The 19742-nt window shown below is 31.4% G+C and overlaps 1 protein-coding gene across 5 annotated transcripts in view; it reads right to left on the reverse strand.

Annotated features, from left to right (window-relative positions):
- Positions 1–19400, reverse strand: part of LOC129798263 (protein dead ringer) — a 229587-nt gene extending 210187 nt beyond the window's left edge. For 2 of the 5 annotated variants that reach the window (XM_055841309.1, XM_055841306.1), the window contains exon 1: positions 19244–19400. The gene's annotated coding sequence lies outside the window, so the exon portion shown is untranslated. The remainder of the gene's footprint in view (positions 1–19243) is intronic. The other 3 variants (XM_055841307.1, XM_055841310.1, XM_055841311.1) reach the window with 3 other exon arrangements.
- Between the last annotated feature and the right edge of the window lie 342 nt (positions 19401–19742).

Below are 19742 nucleotides of genomic sequence, written 5' to 3' on the forward strand. Positions count from 1 at the left end.
ACATTTCTGTTAAATATTAGTTAGCTTATCATCAATTATTTATGATTATGTGATAACTATTTGTAAGTCTCTTAGGAAAAATAAAAGAAAAATCACGCTATTCGAAGGCATGAACGTTCGAAGGGAGAGTACTTTCCCCTACATTCAAGTAAAACCGATAAAATTTACATATTTTTCATTATTGTTAAATGCATTTTTCCGATTAAGATAAATGCCAAATTTTTTAATTACATTGAAAACTAAATATTTGGGAGTAGACTCGAAGTAATTTTCATACTGTATAAGAGTAATCACAGCAAATGCCTTTATATTGATTTACATTGAGGAAAATAAAAATTTTACAAAAAAAAAATTGAAATACCAAAATATGCATTTTTAGTGAAAAAAAAATCAATTTGAAAAAAAAAAGCTTTGCAAGGAAACCCAAAAGTCAATCAAGAATTGCAAATTTTTAATTCAAAATACTAAAAATAAATTAAATTAATCGCTCTCTTTCACTTCCACTTCCCTGAAATTATTATTATTCACAGTCAGAATTTCTCATTAGGAAAACTTATGAACATTTTTAAACTTAAAATAAATGTTTAAGTGCCCAAATTTAAGTATTCCAAATTTAAAATCATAATTTACACATTTTTGATTATAATCTTTATAAAAAGAGTGAAAACTAAATTAAAAAATATAATATTTTAAAATAGAACTCCAGTTATATAAAACCTAAAATCTAAAGCATTTTTAAAAGTATATTGTGAAAATTCACAAAAATCAGATGATAAATGAATCAAGATAAAACAAAACCAAGGTGCAAATTTATTGTATTTAGTGAGAACACCCAAAAAATAATTAGTTAAATGTAACTGATATTGCTGAGAATTTGGATTAAATAATTTTTGCTCTAATCCGTTTCTTAGTTAATCTCTTAATCTAAAATGACCAGGACTGGCCTTAGGATTAGTTAAAACGATAATTTAACAGAATTAAAGAATTAATAAGAAAAGTATAATACCGAAATGTTTCGTAAAAACCAACTCTTGGCCTGATATGTTCACAGAACTTGAAATTTAGCAGATTTTAACTTCTATAATTTCATTGCAAGGGAACCAAATTACATTACTTAAAAGCACAGTTTTGCTTAAGAAATATGCGAAAAAATCGTATATCAATGTAGCTCCACAGCTCAATGTAGCCCCACCTGCCCCTAGGCATGATTTTTTAAATAATATGAACTTAAAAAAGATAAATAAGAGCAAAATTTCTCATAAGAATTCAAAAATTCACTGCATTTGCTTGATATAAAGAAGTTTAAAGATGTTTGAGAATGGGACTATTCCTCTAAATCGACTGTATAAGTAGCATAAGGCCGGCTTCAGACCTAAGGTTTAGCCCAGTTTCCGATGATCTCGAAATTCAAAATAGTAACCAATTCTATTGCTTTTTCAAAATTGAATGAATCACTTGCCCATGACGTCCAATTTAAAGTGATAATTTTCCAAAAAATCTTGATTGGTAAGAAATTAGAGAAGTAAAGCTATATGACTAAGCCTTATGCCCTAGACACACTTACGGCTAAAGTCCAGAGACGACTAAGCTCGTTTATAGCCAAGTCAGTTCGTGACATACTACAAAGGAGACTCAACATTCACTGGTATCCACAAAACATAACTTTCGTGGATTTTTATGCAGATATAACAACAAGAATTATTCACCAGAATCGTGGAAATTGGCTCAAGTCGCGAGTTAGCTTCCACCTCACAAATAATTGTAATTAACAATAATTTTTGCGCGTGAACTGAGATATAAATTTACAAATAGTATCATTTCAAATAAAGTACATGTACATTGCAATAAAAATATCTACATAAAAACCCACAAAAGCTATGTTTTGTGGATACCAATGAATGCTAAGCCTCGTTTGTAGTGTGTCACGAACTGACTAGACTGAACGGGCTTAGTCGTCTCTGGACTTTAGCCGTAAGTGTGTCCAGGGCATTAGGTCTGAAGCCCGTATAATACGGGCTTCAGACCTAAGGCTCAGCCATATGGCTTACCTTCTCTAATTTCTTATCAATCAAGATTTTATAGAAAATTAACACTTAAGATTGGATATAATGATCAAGTCATCCATTAAGTTTTGAAAAATTAATAAAATTGGTTGCTATTTCGAAATTTAAAACCCTCGGGAACTGGGCTAAACCTTAGGTCTGAAGCCGGTATAAGGAACATAACGACTGTAAACTATCGAATTTTAAGAAAGTCTCTCTTTTGATTTTCTTTAACAAATTCAATTGATAAAAGATGAAAAGAAATCTTTATAGAAGAAAGTGCCCATGCTTCGTGCGATGATCCCAAGCTTCGTAATGACTAATTTTTTTCTAAGTTTCTTAATAAATGTGACTCATCTTGCACATATTTCAACTAGGGGAAATTGCCTAGTTTTTAAAATATATTGGGGAGTCTTATTTGTTCAGAAACATAGGAAACATTTAGTCATTACGAAATTTGGGATCGTACAAAGCATAGGCCCTTTCCCCTATATTATTTTCATTATTTTAAATTGATATTTCTTTTCGTAAAATCTATCTGAAGTGTGCTGAACAGCCGCCTTTTTAGAGGACAGAATTTTAAAGCCAAAATGAAAGATAACAAATTGTCTAGTATTCATACGCACTGGAAAAGTTTTTCCGCACGAGGGCGCTGTTTTTTTCCGCGAATGGCGCTGTCAAACGTTCTCATTATTTAGATATCAAACTTTTAGTCAAAGATATCGATCAAACTAAATAAATTCACTAAAAATGTTAATTTTGCAAATATTCAATAGACAAAAGCATTAAAAATTCAAAAATTTATAAATCTAAATATTTTCCAAAGATTCAAAGAAATCAAGATTATAAGATTAGCTAAAGTATTGTGAGGTCACATATGTGTGAAAGGAGTATGAAAACCATTCATCATGGGGAAAGAAGAAAAATGAAAGTAAGGACATTCCTGAGGATTTAAAGGCAAGAAGAAAAGAGGAAGTTAACAAGAGATTTATCCAGCATCCTTCACAAACAAACTAGTTTGACTTGATATTCTGAATATAAATTAGGCATTTGGTCAAATCAATTTTTAAATCTTTTAGAGGGACAATTTCCCAAGAAAATTTATCAACAGGATAGAGTAATATATTTATGTTTGGAATTTTAGTTCTGAGAAAGCAAAAAAAAAAGTTATTTAATCTTGGATTTTTCATGCTTAAAGAGCAATAACAAATATTCCAGCAAATTTTACAAGACTCTGCATAATCGTCAATATTCTCTCCTTGGAAAAACTATTCTATTGACTCTTCGTCTTTCTGAGTCTTTCACACTTATTGTAAGATGGTACAAAAGGAGACGAAAGATCCTTTTTGCCTTCTCATTGTATATATTGCAACTTGTTTGTGTTACAACCATATGGTGACCACATTTTATCTGTCTCTTTGAATATTTCTTGTCCTTCCACTCCTAATTATCGAGCCATGTAAATTTAAAATTGAAATCACAATTCAGAGGGTCAAAAAAATATATTGAGGACCATATCCTTGAGGAAACTTCTTCAAAGAACACGAAAAAATATAATTCTTTTGACAATAATTCACTCTTCCCATTTGACATTGTGCTGATAAAGTGAAAATGTTCATTTTTCCATTTATTTTTCCCTATTTTTTTCCACTCCTTCCAATTCCTTTTTCGCATCTCTTTCATCACGTTTAACTCCAATATCATTTAACACACATAATATCTCGTCTTTTCTTCCAGAGAATGAATAAATGAGACCTTCGAGGATGTTGGTAAAAAAAAAGTAAGAAAAAAAAGAGGCACAAGTATCTTATCCATTTGTGAAAGAAAATGCCAATTTCTCAATTACACGTCGATCACTGAAGCTACTCACAGTGTTTCTATGCTCTTGTTATGTCTCATGTCTCTGTTCAAATAAGCAATATTGTGTTAAAAATAATGAGGAGATAATTTGTATTATTCTACAATATATTAACACACGTTACATTGGGGCAAATGGTATTGGAACCCATAAAACAAATTCCCACTTTGCAACGCTTCTTCATTCCATCGAGAGTATCGTTCACCATCTCCAACTCCCTCAATATTACCACCGATTTTTTCCCAGCTTTCGCTCCACCAACTCAATAAGACACCCAAAGAATTTTTGTACATAGTACACTCTCTAACACAAACAGACAAAAAGAGAGGCAAAATACACCAACGCTTGTTCCAATGGACCCCAATGATTAATAGATAATAATATTTAAGTCAAATAAACGGACGAATTGTACATCAATTGAAAATACATAGCACATTAAGAATACTGGATGATGGAATTGTGTGAACAACGTCTCTCAGTTGAATTGTCCCAAAAAATCACATGAATTTATAGGTGTAACGGATTGAGACATTGGTTTAGGATTTTCATGCGACCCCTCCTCAAAATCGCATATTTACAGCATAAAAATATTTACAAAACGTCTATGTTCTGGAAAAAATAGATTTATAGATCAAGCGGTTTGAGATATTAACTCATGGATAAAGGGCAACCCTCCACAAAATGCACAATACTAAAATTTCGAAGATAGCCGAAATACAAGAATATTTAAAGTCCCCCTCCGAATACATCGAGAATTGTACTTTTTGAACAGTTTTTGAACAGATGGCTATGGAGGCAGCTACAATCCCGAAAGGGTCAAAATCTCGAATGTTCCCTGAAAGGGATGAAATTAAATGGAGGATAATGTTTAGAATAATTTCAAAAGACACAGAACATTTTTCTTTGCCTCCAGCAAGTGTGTGTGCAATCCTATGGGAGTAGCTATGACACTTTTATGAATTCGGGATTTTGGCTCTCTGGATTTTGGCTTTCGGTATTTTGGTATTCGGGATTTTGGCTTTAGGGATTTTGGCTTTTGAGATTTTGGCATTCGGGATTTTGGCTTTAGGGATTTTGGCTTTCGGGATTTTGGCATTCGTGATTTTGGCTTTCGGGATTTTGGTATTCGGGATTTTGACTTTAGGGATTTTGGCTTTCGGGATTTTGGCATTCGTGATTTTGGCTTTCGGGATTTTGGTATTCGGGATTTTGACTTTAGGGATTTTGGCTTTCGGGATTTTGGTTTTAGGGATTTTGGCTCATTCGAGATTTTGGCTTTCGGAATTTTGTTATTTGGGATTTAGGCTTTAGGGATTTTGGCTTTTGGGATTTTGGCTCTCGGGATTTTGGCCCATTCGAGATTTTGGCTTTCGGGATTTTATTATTTGGGATTTTGGCTTTAGGGATTTTGGCTTTTGGGATTTTGGTTTTCGGGATTTTGACCGAGACCCGATGGCTGAACTAAATTCATAATCTTGCCTTCGAGTGCCTTGAGATCAAATCCGAACATCTTCCTTAAAAAGCGTAGGATCGACAAGCGTGGGTTGCTAATCTGGATGCCATGGGCCCACGACCCCAATAAGGATAAGCGGTTGAAAATGATGATGATAATTAAATGGATTGTGAAAACTGCTCTCTTTTGGATTTCGAGCAGTTAAAATAGTAAAATTTCTCATCATAAGGGAACGAAGTTGTTGGCAAATTTTCTGTAGCACATTTAAATACTAGCTAGGCCTTCTCCTGGTAACCTAAAGAGGATTCGAACTTGGTACACTTGCAATATATAACTGAAACTTTACTACTTGTCCCATTGTGTTCCGTACAATTATTGACAATAATATAATAATTTTATTTACAATAATATTTATTATTAAGTGATAAAATATTTTAAAAGTCATTTTATTGTGCAATTTGAGGAAAAACATGAGTTGTTTAATCTCTTTATTCTCGACGCGGTTATATATTAAATTTACTAAGTCTAATTTAAAATGATTAGCTGCCAATAAAATATTATAAATATTTTTTTCCCTTAAAATTTTTGAAAATCAACAAATAATTGATTTCTTTGCAATAATGTATCAAATTTTAAAGAGAACAGGAATATCCTAACAATACGCCATGATAAACTGTACTAAATATGGAAGTTATAAAATTAATAGAACGGTTATCTTATTTTAATAATTAATATTTTAATAAATCAAGTCAAATAATCAATAAGGTGTCTCATACTGAAGTGTTTTAAACAATTTTTGTAAATATGTTAGCTATTATTCAATAAGAAATGAGCTAGCAGTTTCCTAAAAATGCACGCCTTTTTAGTACAAGCCAGTTGGCAACGTCCCTAAGAGAAAAATACATTGATCTTTTTTTTAAGGTTTGTCAATTTTAAGAAACTTAATATTGAAATAAAAAAATAATTAGTACAGAAATGTACTAAAAGAAATTGAAATATATCATTTTCAATTCTCTTGTAACATACTGAAATCAATCTAGAAAAAAATACTCAAGTAACTATTTGTTTTCTATATTTCAAATAGCCCCAATGACAGTAAAGGCTTTGCTAAATTAATGAAGTCACTTTAGTACATTTGTACTAAATTTCAGGTATGTTCAGTTCTAAATAACATTGGGTTACGCTAATTTTCTACAAGAGTAAGATGTAGGAAGCTAATAATAGAAATAAAATGGTATTAAAAACTCAACCTACAATTTTTTGTTAACTTTTTAATAACAAAACTTTAAAATTAAAAAAAACAAAATGAACGAACGAATTAATTTTTTAAAGCAGTTTAATTTTTCTCTAATTTATTACTTACACATAATTTCTTCATAACATGTTTCTGTTATAAAATCTTCGATTATTCGATTTTAGTACACTAAATACATTATCAATGTTTCCATCCAGTTGTAGAACCGTGCATGCGGGTGACTTTGCACTCCGGGAATACGTTTACAATTTTATTTTTCGTAAGCTTTAATTATGGGAGGTTTTAACTGATCGGACATGGTAGATCAGATCGATGAAGACCCCGGCCGGAACAAATGTTATACAATATTAGATAAATATTATATACTAATAGGTAGAGTAGGCCTACTATAGTCGGGATAGTAGGCCGATTGTAGGCCTACCCTCCATATAAAAGACTGTGTCGTTTTACTAGTGGAAGAGACTTTTTGCCAGCATTAGTATTGGTGTGACTACCGTGTACGTGTGAATCACAATTATTAATTTTATCATCTGATGAGGCCATTTTCTTACAGGAAACGTAATTCTTAAGCTTCATTGGCTACTTTTATGCCTCTTTTCGTATAAATCTTTGCAAAATAGTAAAAAAAATTGCACATTTATTTTCGATATTATTGTGGCAGTGGAACATATCAGAGACACTGTAGAATGAGTGGAACATATCTCGGACAATTACAGAGTACGAATATCATATATTTTTAAATGAAAAATATAATACAAATCGGACTCAGATTTTTGTCAGACTAGTATCATGGAAATATGTTATAACTCCGATTTTGTTCCGGCCGGGACCATACTTAAGTTATAGAATTAAAGAAAAGCTAACGAAAAGCAGAGGTACAAACTCACCCTAGGAGTGTAAAGTTAATTTAGTACAGACATGTTTTAAAAATTTACTAACGCTCATAACAGTGTTATTTCAATTTTAAATAATATTTCAATAAAAGCTCTACATTAAAACTACAGCCTAGTATTTTACGTAAGGTCTTGACAATTTATTTACTAATTAATTTAGTACAGACATGTTCTAAAAGTTCACCAATCCGCTTAATATTTTGTCTTGAAAATCTTATGTATATTTGCAATCTATGCTCTACATTAAAGTTCAACTTTTAGTATATTTTGTACCAAATTTTACCAACATCAATTTTTTGGGACAATTTAACCGTACCATAGGGTAGAGAGGCTTGGTGCGATGTGAGTAGGAAAACCAATAACACAGCCAGGATAGGAATCTATATATACAAATATTCGCGCTATATTCTTCCCCTCAATGACCTCCCACACAGGCTTCAGAAAGGCACATTGAGCCTCACAATCATTCATTAAGCATCCGCAACCACTCATCATGTCATCCCCCCAAAATTCAAGAGATATATAGGCACAGAAGTAGAATATCGCACCATTTAAATGTGATACTCATAAAAGGGCACAGTCACAATAGATTTTCTCGTATTCTCAAGAGTCAAAGTCAAACGACCAAGAGTTATCTAGGAAAGGACCTAAAAACCTAGTGAGAATATTTTTTTAAATATATTTATTTTGGAATAGTTCCCATACTCATCATTATCGACATCACAAGAATATTCCCATCTTTCATTATTCAATTTTTGTTTAACACAATATAATAGAAAAAAAATTACTTTAACCAATCAGAAAGGTTCTTTCCACAGAATAATTACAAAATGATCTCTCCCTCTTTTAAAAAAAAATTATAATTGGAAGAATTATTAGATTGTTCAGCTTGTAATTTTCTCCTATCTTTATATGAATAAAGAATTCCATAAAGAGATTAGTAATTGAAATTGTACTTCCACAACTTCTCAGAAAACCGCATTGTAATGCAAACTCTTCCCATATTATTAAGAGATTGTTTCATTCGTAGGAGGGTCTTGAGGTTCATTCGCATTTCTGATTCGATGAATCTCTCCTCACATTTTTATTAATCAGTTAAAAAAAAGAGAAAATGGAAAACATCAAAATTGAAGTGTGTGAAGAATTTTATCTTCAAACCATGCAATTACTTTATGAAATCCCCTAGTTATTTTTTTTAAATAAAATTATTCTTAATTCTCAATAAACTTCCTAGGCGTGATTTTTTCCCATTCATAAAACATTTCAATTGGATCGCATCAATGAAATTGAAATTGAGCTTGAAAAGATTGCACAATAAACTTTGCTGACCAGTTGAACGCATTAACTGTTAAAACGAGATACTTATCCCTGCATTTAACAGCTTCAAAAGCCAAGAAATTCTACATTAAGATCATTATTTGTAAATGCAGACACTGTCAATAACTTTCTACACTTTAAACCAGAAGAATTGACTTTGGAGAGGAGATCAACAGCTTAATGTGTCTGTTGTCCTCGGAATTCACAAATTAACTCTTAGCTGTATATTTTTGGTAAATATTTTCAAAAACGTGCATAAACATTAACGTTTTTTAATAAAGACTTATGGGGGGTCACATATGACCAACAGTCGATATCTCTTATCATTTGATCTATGGGTTGATAATAGACAGATAGTTTCTAAAACATATCCCCCTAGGAGACATAGAGTCGCAACGCTCTTTGAATTTGAGCAATAAAAAATGCAATATATTTTCTAATTTGTCAGTTAATAAATGCTAATAAAACATATATAATAATTAAAAAAAATAATTTAATCAAATATATACAGATAAAAAATTAGTATGGTCTTCCTGAAAAAATTCTATGCAAGATTTCTGTCGGCAGACTTCTTTTACGACTTGTATAATTATAATTACATATTTCACTGACTTTAGATTGTCAGATAAGAGGTTCACAAGAAAATATAATTAATAATAAGTCTAGTTGAAATTAAAATTATTTCTAATGTAATAAAGTAATTGTACCTTAAAGACTCTGTATTGTTACAAAGATCAAGAGTGTTCATAATTCTAGTGAAAAGGGCCGAGAATTTATAAAATTATTAAAAATTTTCTATTAAATTAGAATGGAATAAGTTTCGTTCCAAAAAATAAAGTTTTAGCCTCATTAACTGTTTTCCAAAAATAGTTCGCAATAATTTTTCTTAATACTATTTGAAAAAACGCGTCCCAGACTTTGCGGAATACTCGAACTCGTGACTTTACGGACCGTTTACCGGTTCACAACCGATTTGAACCGATTCATAAATCACTCAAAAAATCCCACAAATTTATAAAACTTGTAAAATTGATTTTCGGACAAAAATGACATATCGATTTATAACCGGTTTATTACCGGTTCACAATCGAATTTATATTTAAATTACACAAAAATTGCTCAAAAAATTCCTTAGAAGTAATATAATTGAGTTACGGATAAAAGGTAGTTATAGGATAAAACTTATCCATTTAGTCTTATCAGGAATTCCAACACCTTTCCAACGAGCTTAAAAATAAACCCGAAGACCTTAAAAAATCGTTATTAGAACTGATTCAACCGATTCAACGGTATTTTCGTATAAGGGCGAAATTTCCACCTGGATAATCTCAAATCCAAAAATGAAAAAAATCGCACGAAGAATTTTCGAGCTGTCACGATTGATATTTTTGGAACACGACGATACCTGAGACAAAAACAGTCTAGCCAAGAATCAATACAAAGAAATGTCGATAACGTAGGAGCACAGAACAGTCATGTGCTAAAAGATGTTCAGAGGAAAGATTTATGAAGCTAAAACCAAGGAAAATACGTGTAACAAAATTATGAAGCAATGACACCTAAAAATGAGCATTTTTTAGCACTTTACTCTTCTCAAGTGCTTCTACGTAAATAAAGTTCTTTGTGTGTTGGTTCGTGTCACGACTTTTTGATGGTTTTAAAACACGGCGAGGATTGGAGAAAATAGTCGAGACTCGAGACGGAACGAACAAAAAAAATGTCGATAAGGCAGAAGCACATGAAAAGAGTAAAATTCTCAAAAAGAATGAACATGGATTGCAGATATTATTGGATAGCACCATGATATCTGCAATTTTAATTAAATAGACTTTAAGTACTAAAAAAAATATACTTACAAATCAACGAAAATAATATATACAAAAAGACTTAAAGTCCATTAACTCTTTCGCGTCCATAGGGTAATGTCATGACTCGGGGAAAAAAGTTTTTTTGGCTATTTACATTAATTGAAATCTATCTGTTCGTGCACGACATCATAATAGAAGGATGTAAGATTCTTGGCTCATTTTCTCAAGACTCCAGTTAGATTTTAATTAATGTAAATAGCCAAAAAGAAACTTTTTTCCCCGGGTCATATATGACCCTATGGACGCGAAAGAGTTAAAACACATTTAACGAATTTAACACTCTCCAAATTTTATAGATTTCTCTTTATCTTTTTCTTCTTCTTTACGTCTACAAAGCCCGTTTTAGATTCAACGATGTTTCTTAAAAATTATACTAAAAATGTCTGCAAATCTTAAAAATATTATTTTGATTTTTTTTTTTTAAATTCACAGAGATACAATTCTTTTCTTAATCTTTTAGCAAAAACAAAATAAATGTAATATTAATAGTACTCGCGAATTTTTCAATATTAATTTTAATTCGAATTCCAGTGAAATCCGTTTATCAGTAGCTGAATGTCAATTTCAATCTGTCAATCTTTTGTCACTCAGAAAATCATTCTGAATGTTAGTCTTCAGACAGGGAACAGATGAATTATGGTGTTATTCGAATGAAAAATGAAAAAGTGAAAACTTAAAACATGGCTATATTCATGTGTTTCTACATTATTGACTTTTCTTCCTTTTGGTTCTAGTCACGACTGTTTTGTGGGTTTTGACCACGACGAGAACTACGGAAAACAGTCGTGACAAAAACTAACATGAAGAAAAGTCGATAAGACAGAAGCACATGAGAACAGCCATGTACTAAAAAATGTTCTAGAATCATTCATATTCGAAAACTTTCAGGTATAATTCTCAATGACAATTCTCGTATGGCAATTCCTACACTGAGAAAAAAACAGGGGTACGATTAACTTTTTTCCTCATAACTTTAACACTTTTAGGTGCAAAAATATATCAACATTTTTTAATTTTGATTTTACATCTTTTTAGGGGTAAAATTAACATGAAAAAGGGTAACTTTAACCCCTAATACGCCTAAAATGCGTAATATTTACACCGATTTCAGATTAATACTACGGGGTAAAATAAACACTTCCGGAATGTTATTTTAACTTTCTCGGATTTCTCTCCAGTGTACTAATCTGTAGAATACACCACTTCATTCCATTTCAATTTATTAAGGGGTTTTCGTCATTATTGGCGATTCCCCTAAAATAAAATTGCGGCCGTCGCCGTCTTAACGTTGGTGACCAGTCTCGGGGGGTGAAAACGACGGAAACCCCCGTCATAAACTGTATAGTGTTTTTTTTACATTTTTCTGTTTCATTTCTTACAATTTTTAAAAAAAAATTGATGTTTGGAACAATAACAATTTTTTTTAAGATTAACATATCTGATTTTCAGAGTGTATAAAAAAAACATGTACATTGCATTGGCTTAACAGGTCACAAATAAATTTTGGGTTTCTGTAACCCCCCTCCATTTACGAAAGATTGAATTGGACTTAATGTTGTTTTTGTTTCCTTTTTAAGTTGATAAAAATTATGTCAAAGTCAATAAAGATAAGTTTGAACATAAGCTTTATAACTTTCGGACATAACCTGAATAATTTTACAATAAAGATAACCTAAAAATATAATTCAGTTTTCTAGCAATTTATAAGTTGATTTGCAATAACAATGAATTTATTGCAGTTTTGTGATGTTAAAAGACCAATGAATTACGATGAGAACTAAGGAAGTAGGCTTTTATGGTCTCTACACATTGGGAGAAATTTTTGTCAAAAATTGCTTTTTTTGAAGGAAATTCCCTGCAGCGTTGTAGGGGGAAACGTCAAATTTCTGTCAAAAACGCAATTTTTGACGAAAATTGCTACCAATGTGTAGACGCCTTTAAAGGACATTTTCTAGCAGTTTTGTTGTTTTACAATAAGATATTGATGTCAAAACTTGATGGGCTAATAACAACCACTTAATTAAATAATTTAAAATTCAAATTTTAAAATTCCGTAAATGCAGGTGACTTTGTCTCCTTCGGGTGACTTTGACACCCCCCTGTTCGTAAGCTTTTCTTTATTTCTAGAACTTAAAGACCATCCCGTATAGTACTCGGTAAAGACCATCCTTAATTTCTATAAATAAAGGAAAACTTACGAACAAAGGGCTGTCAAAGTCATCCGCACTTACGGTTTAAGAATGAAAAAATTCCGTAAGATGGCGCAACGATGAAATGTCTACAAAATTTTATACTTTTGCTGTAAAACACCTTTGGTTCTAGAATAATGCTCAACATTCGATTACCGCTAAAAAAAATACTTTAAAAAACATATATAAAATAATTATTAAATATAATATTATTAACCTACAAATAAAACAATTTCCTAAGCAAATTAACTTTCGAAATGACTACAAATAAATCTCAAAGAGAAAATAATATTTCAATAACCATAAAAAACCGACAGAAAAATCAAAGAAAACAATCAATTGGCAATATGTATTAAATTTTATCAGGAAATCAGACATATTGAACAAGTGAAATTATCGTGAAAGTCTACAACGTGTTTCTTGTGCAAAATTGTGAATGGATCATTTGTGGCAAAATATCGACTCCTTCTGCTCCTAATATCTCATATATAAACATCTCTCACTTTTCCTACCATCCTCCCCCTCAGTCGAGGAATGGTCTCTCTGCAGCATTTAGCCAACCCAATATTAACTGATGAGATGTAATTCATCTCGTGAATCATTAATCAATGTGCCGATTATTTAACTGTTCTTCCACACTCCAAATGTAGATTAACACGCGCGGGAGAGTGCAAAAGAGATGCCACTTTCCTCACAAGTAGCACAGATAGAGAAAAAAAAGAGCATTAACTAAAGCTGGACTACAACAAAACATCCCAAAAACTCCAACAAGAAGATTCTGTTGAAACTCCGCAATAGAAAAAAGATTAAATGAGTAAAAGGGGTGAATTATTGAATTGCTCTTCGAGATCCGGAAGGGAATTCCGTTAAATATATTTTGAAGTTTTTTTTTAACTCAACAGCAAGACTCTATCAACCAAAGAGAATTGCTCTGCAAGCAATATATGAAAAGGAGAAATTTCATTATACTTTAATTATACTTTTTCAATATTTACACGACTTTATTTTTCTGGCTACATCGGTACTATTGACACACCAACAACATAAGAAAAAAATCCATGAAATAATACCTGTGACGATATGACTTGTTATACTGAAAATTATGTCTTTTTACTCACTTTTTCTCACGACTTACAATTCTCGTTATGATTTATTCAGCAAATAATAATTGTCAGTTAATGTGAACGATAGCCGATTTATTTTAAGTCCAAAATTCAAACTCAAAAGTCCCAGATATTGTAATTGAGCAGGAACTATTAAAATGATTACAAAATTCTTGGGAACTAAAATTAATAAACAGTTTTGGCAGAACTGTTAGTCTGGCGAAAAAATGAAGACATTTGCGAACTACTAAATAGAATATATATTTCCTTTAGAATGATTTTAGCTTAGAAATCCAATTTAAACATAAAAGCCATTCTAATTACAAATAGCAGAATGTAATAGATGCATTTAATATTGGTGGGTAAGAAAGCCTATAATCCAGAATTTCATCAAGATTATCCCCCATCGTCGTACAACATATCATCCGAGACACTTTAAATTCTACACTGAGAAAAAAAACGCGGGAGCGATTAATTTTTTTCCTCATAACTTTAACACTTTTTAGGTGTAAATATATCAATATTTTTCAATGTTAATTTTACACTTTTTTAAGGGTAAAATTATCATGAAAAAGGATAACTTTAACCCCTAACACTCATAAAAAGCATAATATTTACACTGTTTTCGGATAAATACTGCCAGTATAAAATAAACATTTCCGGAATGTTATTTTAACTTTTTCGGATTTCTTTTCTGTGTAAGACATAAAATTAATATTTAACTTAATCATGGAACTAAAATTATTGCACAGTAATAAAGACAGTCGTCAACTTGCGATAAGACCAAAAATTTGAAATAATTCTTAAAAAAAAATAAGAACAACAAGAAGTATGCCCTATAATTTGCTGAAAAATTACATTTTTTTTAATTCTTTCACGTTTCGCCTTTTTATGATTTTTAGAATGTTTATGTACAGTCGAGTTCCTCAAATTTGAACTACGACGGTTGATTTCAAAATGTAAAATTTGAGGTTGTGTGAAGAAAATTTTGCGTGGAGTCTGAATTAGAACCATTTTTCTCTGGTGTTTCTTCAATATTATCGTATTATATTAACTTCCGCAAAAAATTCCACATATTTCACAATAAATTACACTGATATAATCTCTAAAGTTATTTATCTTAATTTAGGGAAAATGCATTTCATATGAATTCCATTACATTTTTGAAAATATCGTTTAAATTTGAGGAGTGAGAAATGTCATTTATACCCCCCAAATGTTCAAATTTGAAGATTTGAAATTCCCTATGAAGATTTCGCAGAATATTATTGCAAATGTATATAAATTATAAAGAAACTTATGGATTCTACACATTTGGGAGCATTTATTGCTTTTAGAAAGGAAATCGCCTGCACCACACTGTAGGCAGAAACGTCAAAATTCTGTCAAAAATGCAATTTTTGACGAAAAAAAACTCCCAATGTGTAGAGGCCTTAACTAAAGATTAGTTAACGCTCAAGAGAAACGCAAACAACAAGGAATCTGTAAATCCACATTAACAGAATGCATTTATCCATGCTAAAAATTATAGGAGCAACTACGAACACATACAACATTTAAAGGGTTGAATTTTGGAAAATTAAATTATTTCTTTTGTGTAGTTTTTTGTAGAAATATATTGAATAGCTCACACTGAATTTTCAACACAGCAATTTTAACTCAAATAATATTCAAAATTTTACGAATTTAGTGTTACAATCTTCCAAAAAGAACAAATATTAAGATAGAATTCATTATTTATCAAATATTGGAATAAAAATCCATAATTTTAATCAATTCATTTTTTTTCAAATTTTACCCTCAAAGTGTCCAAATTTAGAAACTGTCCAAAATTAGAGCTGGCGACAGACAGATGGACAGACGGGAGAGATGGACATGACAACATTTCTCAGAAATCTTCTGAAACTACTTGAAGATTTTTTAACAAAAGTGCGGGGGGTGGGCGGCAGAAATTGGGGGGGGGGGGGGGGTGAAATAATAGAGGGTATACTGCTCTCTCCGTGGAGTTTGAGCAGTAAGAATATTTAGTTTAAATTTAAAGACTTCCTAATTTATTAACTTTTTCTGTTATAATTTACAGAGTTTTCAGACTTCAAATGTTAAGCATTTAAATCAGAGATGTGGAAGAGCCGTTTGAAACCGAACAAACGTCAAATGAAACTGGTACGTCAACGGTCAAAACACACCTGATCAAACTTATTTTGACGTTTATTCCGTTTCAACGGTTCTTGCACACCTCTGATTTAAATAGTTTTCATACTGGGAGAGTTCACCTAAATTCTTAACTTGAGGGTCTTCCCATTGTAACCGAGTAACAATGACAATTGATTTTACGAATCCAAAAGTTTAAATTGCTTAATTTCACCATAAAGTTAAAGTCTAAAATTCTGCAAAAATCTCATAGGACATGAGCTCATAAACCTAAGCCGGTAATCTGAGGAAAATTAATTTGGTAGCTTCCGAAGCCAAACAGAATTTGGCTGGATATTTCCTTCAATTTTCATGCAAAATTTCGTTCGGGAAGGATTAAAAATGAAATATCAAAAATTTATGTCAAAAATGTCCTTTAAGAAGTGTAAATAAAATAATTTGCCTACACATTCGCATGAATTTTTGACAAAAAGATGGGTTTTTGAAGAAAATTTGACTAAAGGCGTCTACACATTGGGAGCAATTTTCGTCAAAAATTGCGTTTTTGACAGAAATTTGACATTTCCCCCTACAACGCTGCAGGGAATTTCCTTCAAAAAAGCAATTTTTGACAAAAATTGCTCCCAATGTGTAGAGGCCATAATGTGTATGGAATTTCTTTCAAAAATCTTATCCAATTCAAGATAACTTCTATCAAAAATTTTTGAAAGAAATTACCCGCTGCACATTCGAGCGAAATTCATCAGTCATTTTTGACATAATTCTTGAAGGAAGCCATCAAGATTATTTTTCATGATTTGTTTTTTGTTTTCTGCTGGAAAAAGTGCGAAAAGCTTTTAGTGAAGTTCCTTGGGATAGTATTTAGGGTTAATGTCCTAATTCAAAACCATTTCCAGACACTTTAACTTTCACAGAAGATTCAACACATTAAGTTCATATTTTTTCTGAAGAGAATTACATAAATTTGTTCCTTGACTCTTCTAGAATGTCACTGTTTAGTGAAAATTCTATAGATATAATTAGAAAACTTCTTAAATACAAGAAAAATGCACAAGTGTAAGATGCTTCTATTGGAAACAAATTAATCCAAATGGAGACAAGGGAAAGTTTCTAATTGAAGACAAACAGTGTAAGTGAAACCACGACGAAAGGCTTCCAAAACTTTGTTGAGTTGCTCTTCAGTGCAGGATTCGTTCTTATTCCTAGTCTTTTCTCCTTTCCCATCTAAAACAATAGGAAAATCTCTCCAAAAAATCATTTTTCCGAGGTTTCCTATTGAAGCATTTGCACACACTTCAGAAAACCCCTTTTTGTCCACGAAATAGGTAATTATTTCATTTGAAAACTTCACGTACCATTAACAATAAAGATTAGCACTAAATTTGACTAAAATTAGCCAGAAATATGACATAAATGTTAAACAAAATGAATAAACAACACTCACCTCATTGTGTTTTTCGTTGGAAAATATGGTCGATCGATGAAAAATTCGAAGGAAAAAAGGTACACTTTTAATTTTAAAGATATTAACAAATTAAAATTTGTGAATATGAATGGATTTTTGTTTTATTTGGAGCAAAATTAACTAAATAATCGAAATGTCGTATGGAAAATATATAAATATAATAATTTAGTACTGTATTTATCATGAAAACAATGACGTTTCCATTTGGAGTAGCGAAAAATTTCCATTTGAAGCAGGTATTGAATTAGCTTAATTTACCCTATAGTGAAGAAACTTTTCTAAATTTATTCGAACTTTTTTAAGACATTACTTCTTTGAAAAGTGTTCATGACAAACGATCATAAAAATTACGCTTCTAAAGAAAACGTGTAAATTTATTTTAACTTACTTTTTAATTTAAAATATCAGTATCTCAAAAGAAAATTTGAATCAAAAACAAAAACAAACAACAGAAAATTAAAATTCTTAAGCAAAAAAAATTTAAGCAAATTCATTAAAAAGAAATAGCCTGCGGGTATGCCAAGTTTATTGATGCATAATGCCATTTCGCGCGTTTTTACGGTCCCGAAAATGTGCCTAAAACCCGGGACTGAGTGTATTTACTAATTATTCTTAAAAATCATTCCTTAATCTGCAACTTTGACCTAAACATACGACTTTTTTGGGCCAGAGGGTATAGAGTTTATGGATTAATTTAATAAAATATTCTACTATCCTGTTGAATTTATCAATGATCTAGTAAAAAAATAAAATAATACCCCTTTATATCAAAATTTCACATTTTAATTGATTTTTTTCGGACTCCAATAGAGTCAACGAATCCAATAGTCAACAGGCCTGGAAATAATTAGTTGACTCTATCGAGGTCCCACTGTATTTTCCCAAGGAACTTCAACGCTATTCTCGCTATTTTCGGCAGAGAAACAACAAATTTTAATCAAAAACAATTACAAGACACACTTGGGAGCGATCTGTCAAAAAAATTTGATGGAAAATAAACCTAAATGTGGAGGCATTGTTCTTCAAAAATTCCTTCAAAAATAGGACTTTTTCTTTCAAAAATTTTTGAATTAATTCTTGATGAAATCAGCTCCAGTGTGCAGACACCTTTAGACCAAAAAATTTGACGATTGACAAAAGAATCACGAGACAAAAGACCTAACAAGGCTTATTTGTGGATTTTCCTGTGTTTCTCGCCTTCACAACCATCGCCGGATTGGAGTCTTCCATTTATGAATATTGATTTAGTAATTAAACACCCAATCAAATCAAACATTGTTGTTTCCTTTGAAATTGTGTCCGCACGTGATTGTCTTGTCACCGCGCCACAATAAATAATGTCCGGAAAGTGATATTTAGCGATTAAATAGAGAAACTCATGAACAAGAGATGATCATCAACGCTGGGGAATCTCCTATCAAGATCATCCGGAAGATGCAAAAAACACCCAGTTGAAGCACAATCTCAATTGAATTTGCTTGGTAATAGATAATACACCTTGTTTTGAATGAAATTCAGAGTATTTTATCAGAAAATTATGATAAGAAATGAGATGTTAGAATGAGCGCAATTTCCATTGGCAAAAGTGAGGTTAGGAATCATCTTAGAACAATTTTCAGAGAATCTCCATGGAATTGCAATGAACTTACCTGATTTTCACGCGAAGATGATGACCATCAGATTGTATTTATCGGACTACACAGAAATCATCCAAAAACAAACACTTTTCACGACATTTTACAAACAACAAGAAAATTTTCCGCAACACGCTAAACAAAAGCACCGTTTAAAAAACACAAATCAATCAACGCCATCTGCGGTTACCGGATTGCATTCAATCGGTATTTGAAATTCGATGTTTCAAGATTTTCAGCGAAATGAAAATGAAACAAGTGAAACATTATGGCCTCTCACGCTCTCACTCACACTAGTAGAAATTTCTTTAAAAAATGCCTTTTTAAAGAAAATTTCCCCTATCTTTTGTAGGCAGAAACGTCAGAATTTTTTAAAAAAGGCAATTTTTGACGAAAATTGCTTCTAATGTGTAGACACCATGAGCTGTGAAACATGAAACATGGAATTTCCTCTTCGTGTTTCATTCGAGTTTCATGATAGCAATGACACAATCCATTTCGAAAAAAAAGAAAG

Source organism: Phlebotomus papatasi, chromosome 1 (assembly GCF_024763615.1).
Source record: "Phlebotomus papatasi isolate M1 chromosome 1, Ppap_2.1, whole genome shotgun sequence".
In the NCBI taxonomy this organism is placed as follows: Eukaryota; Metazoa; Arthropoda; class Insecta; order Diptera; family Psychodidae; genus Phlebotomus; species Phlebotomus papatasi.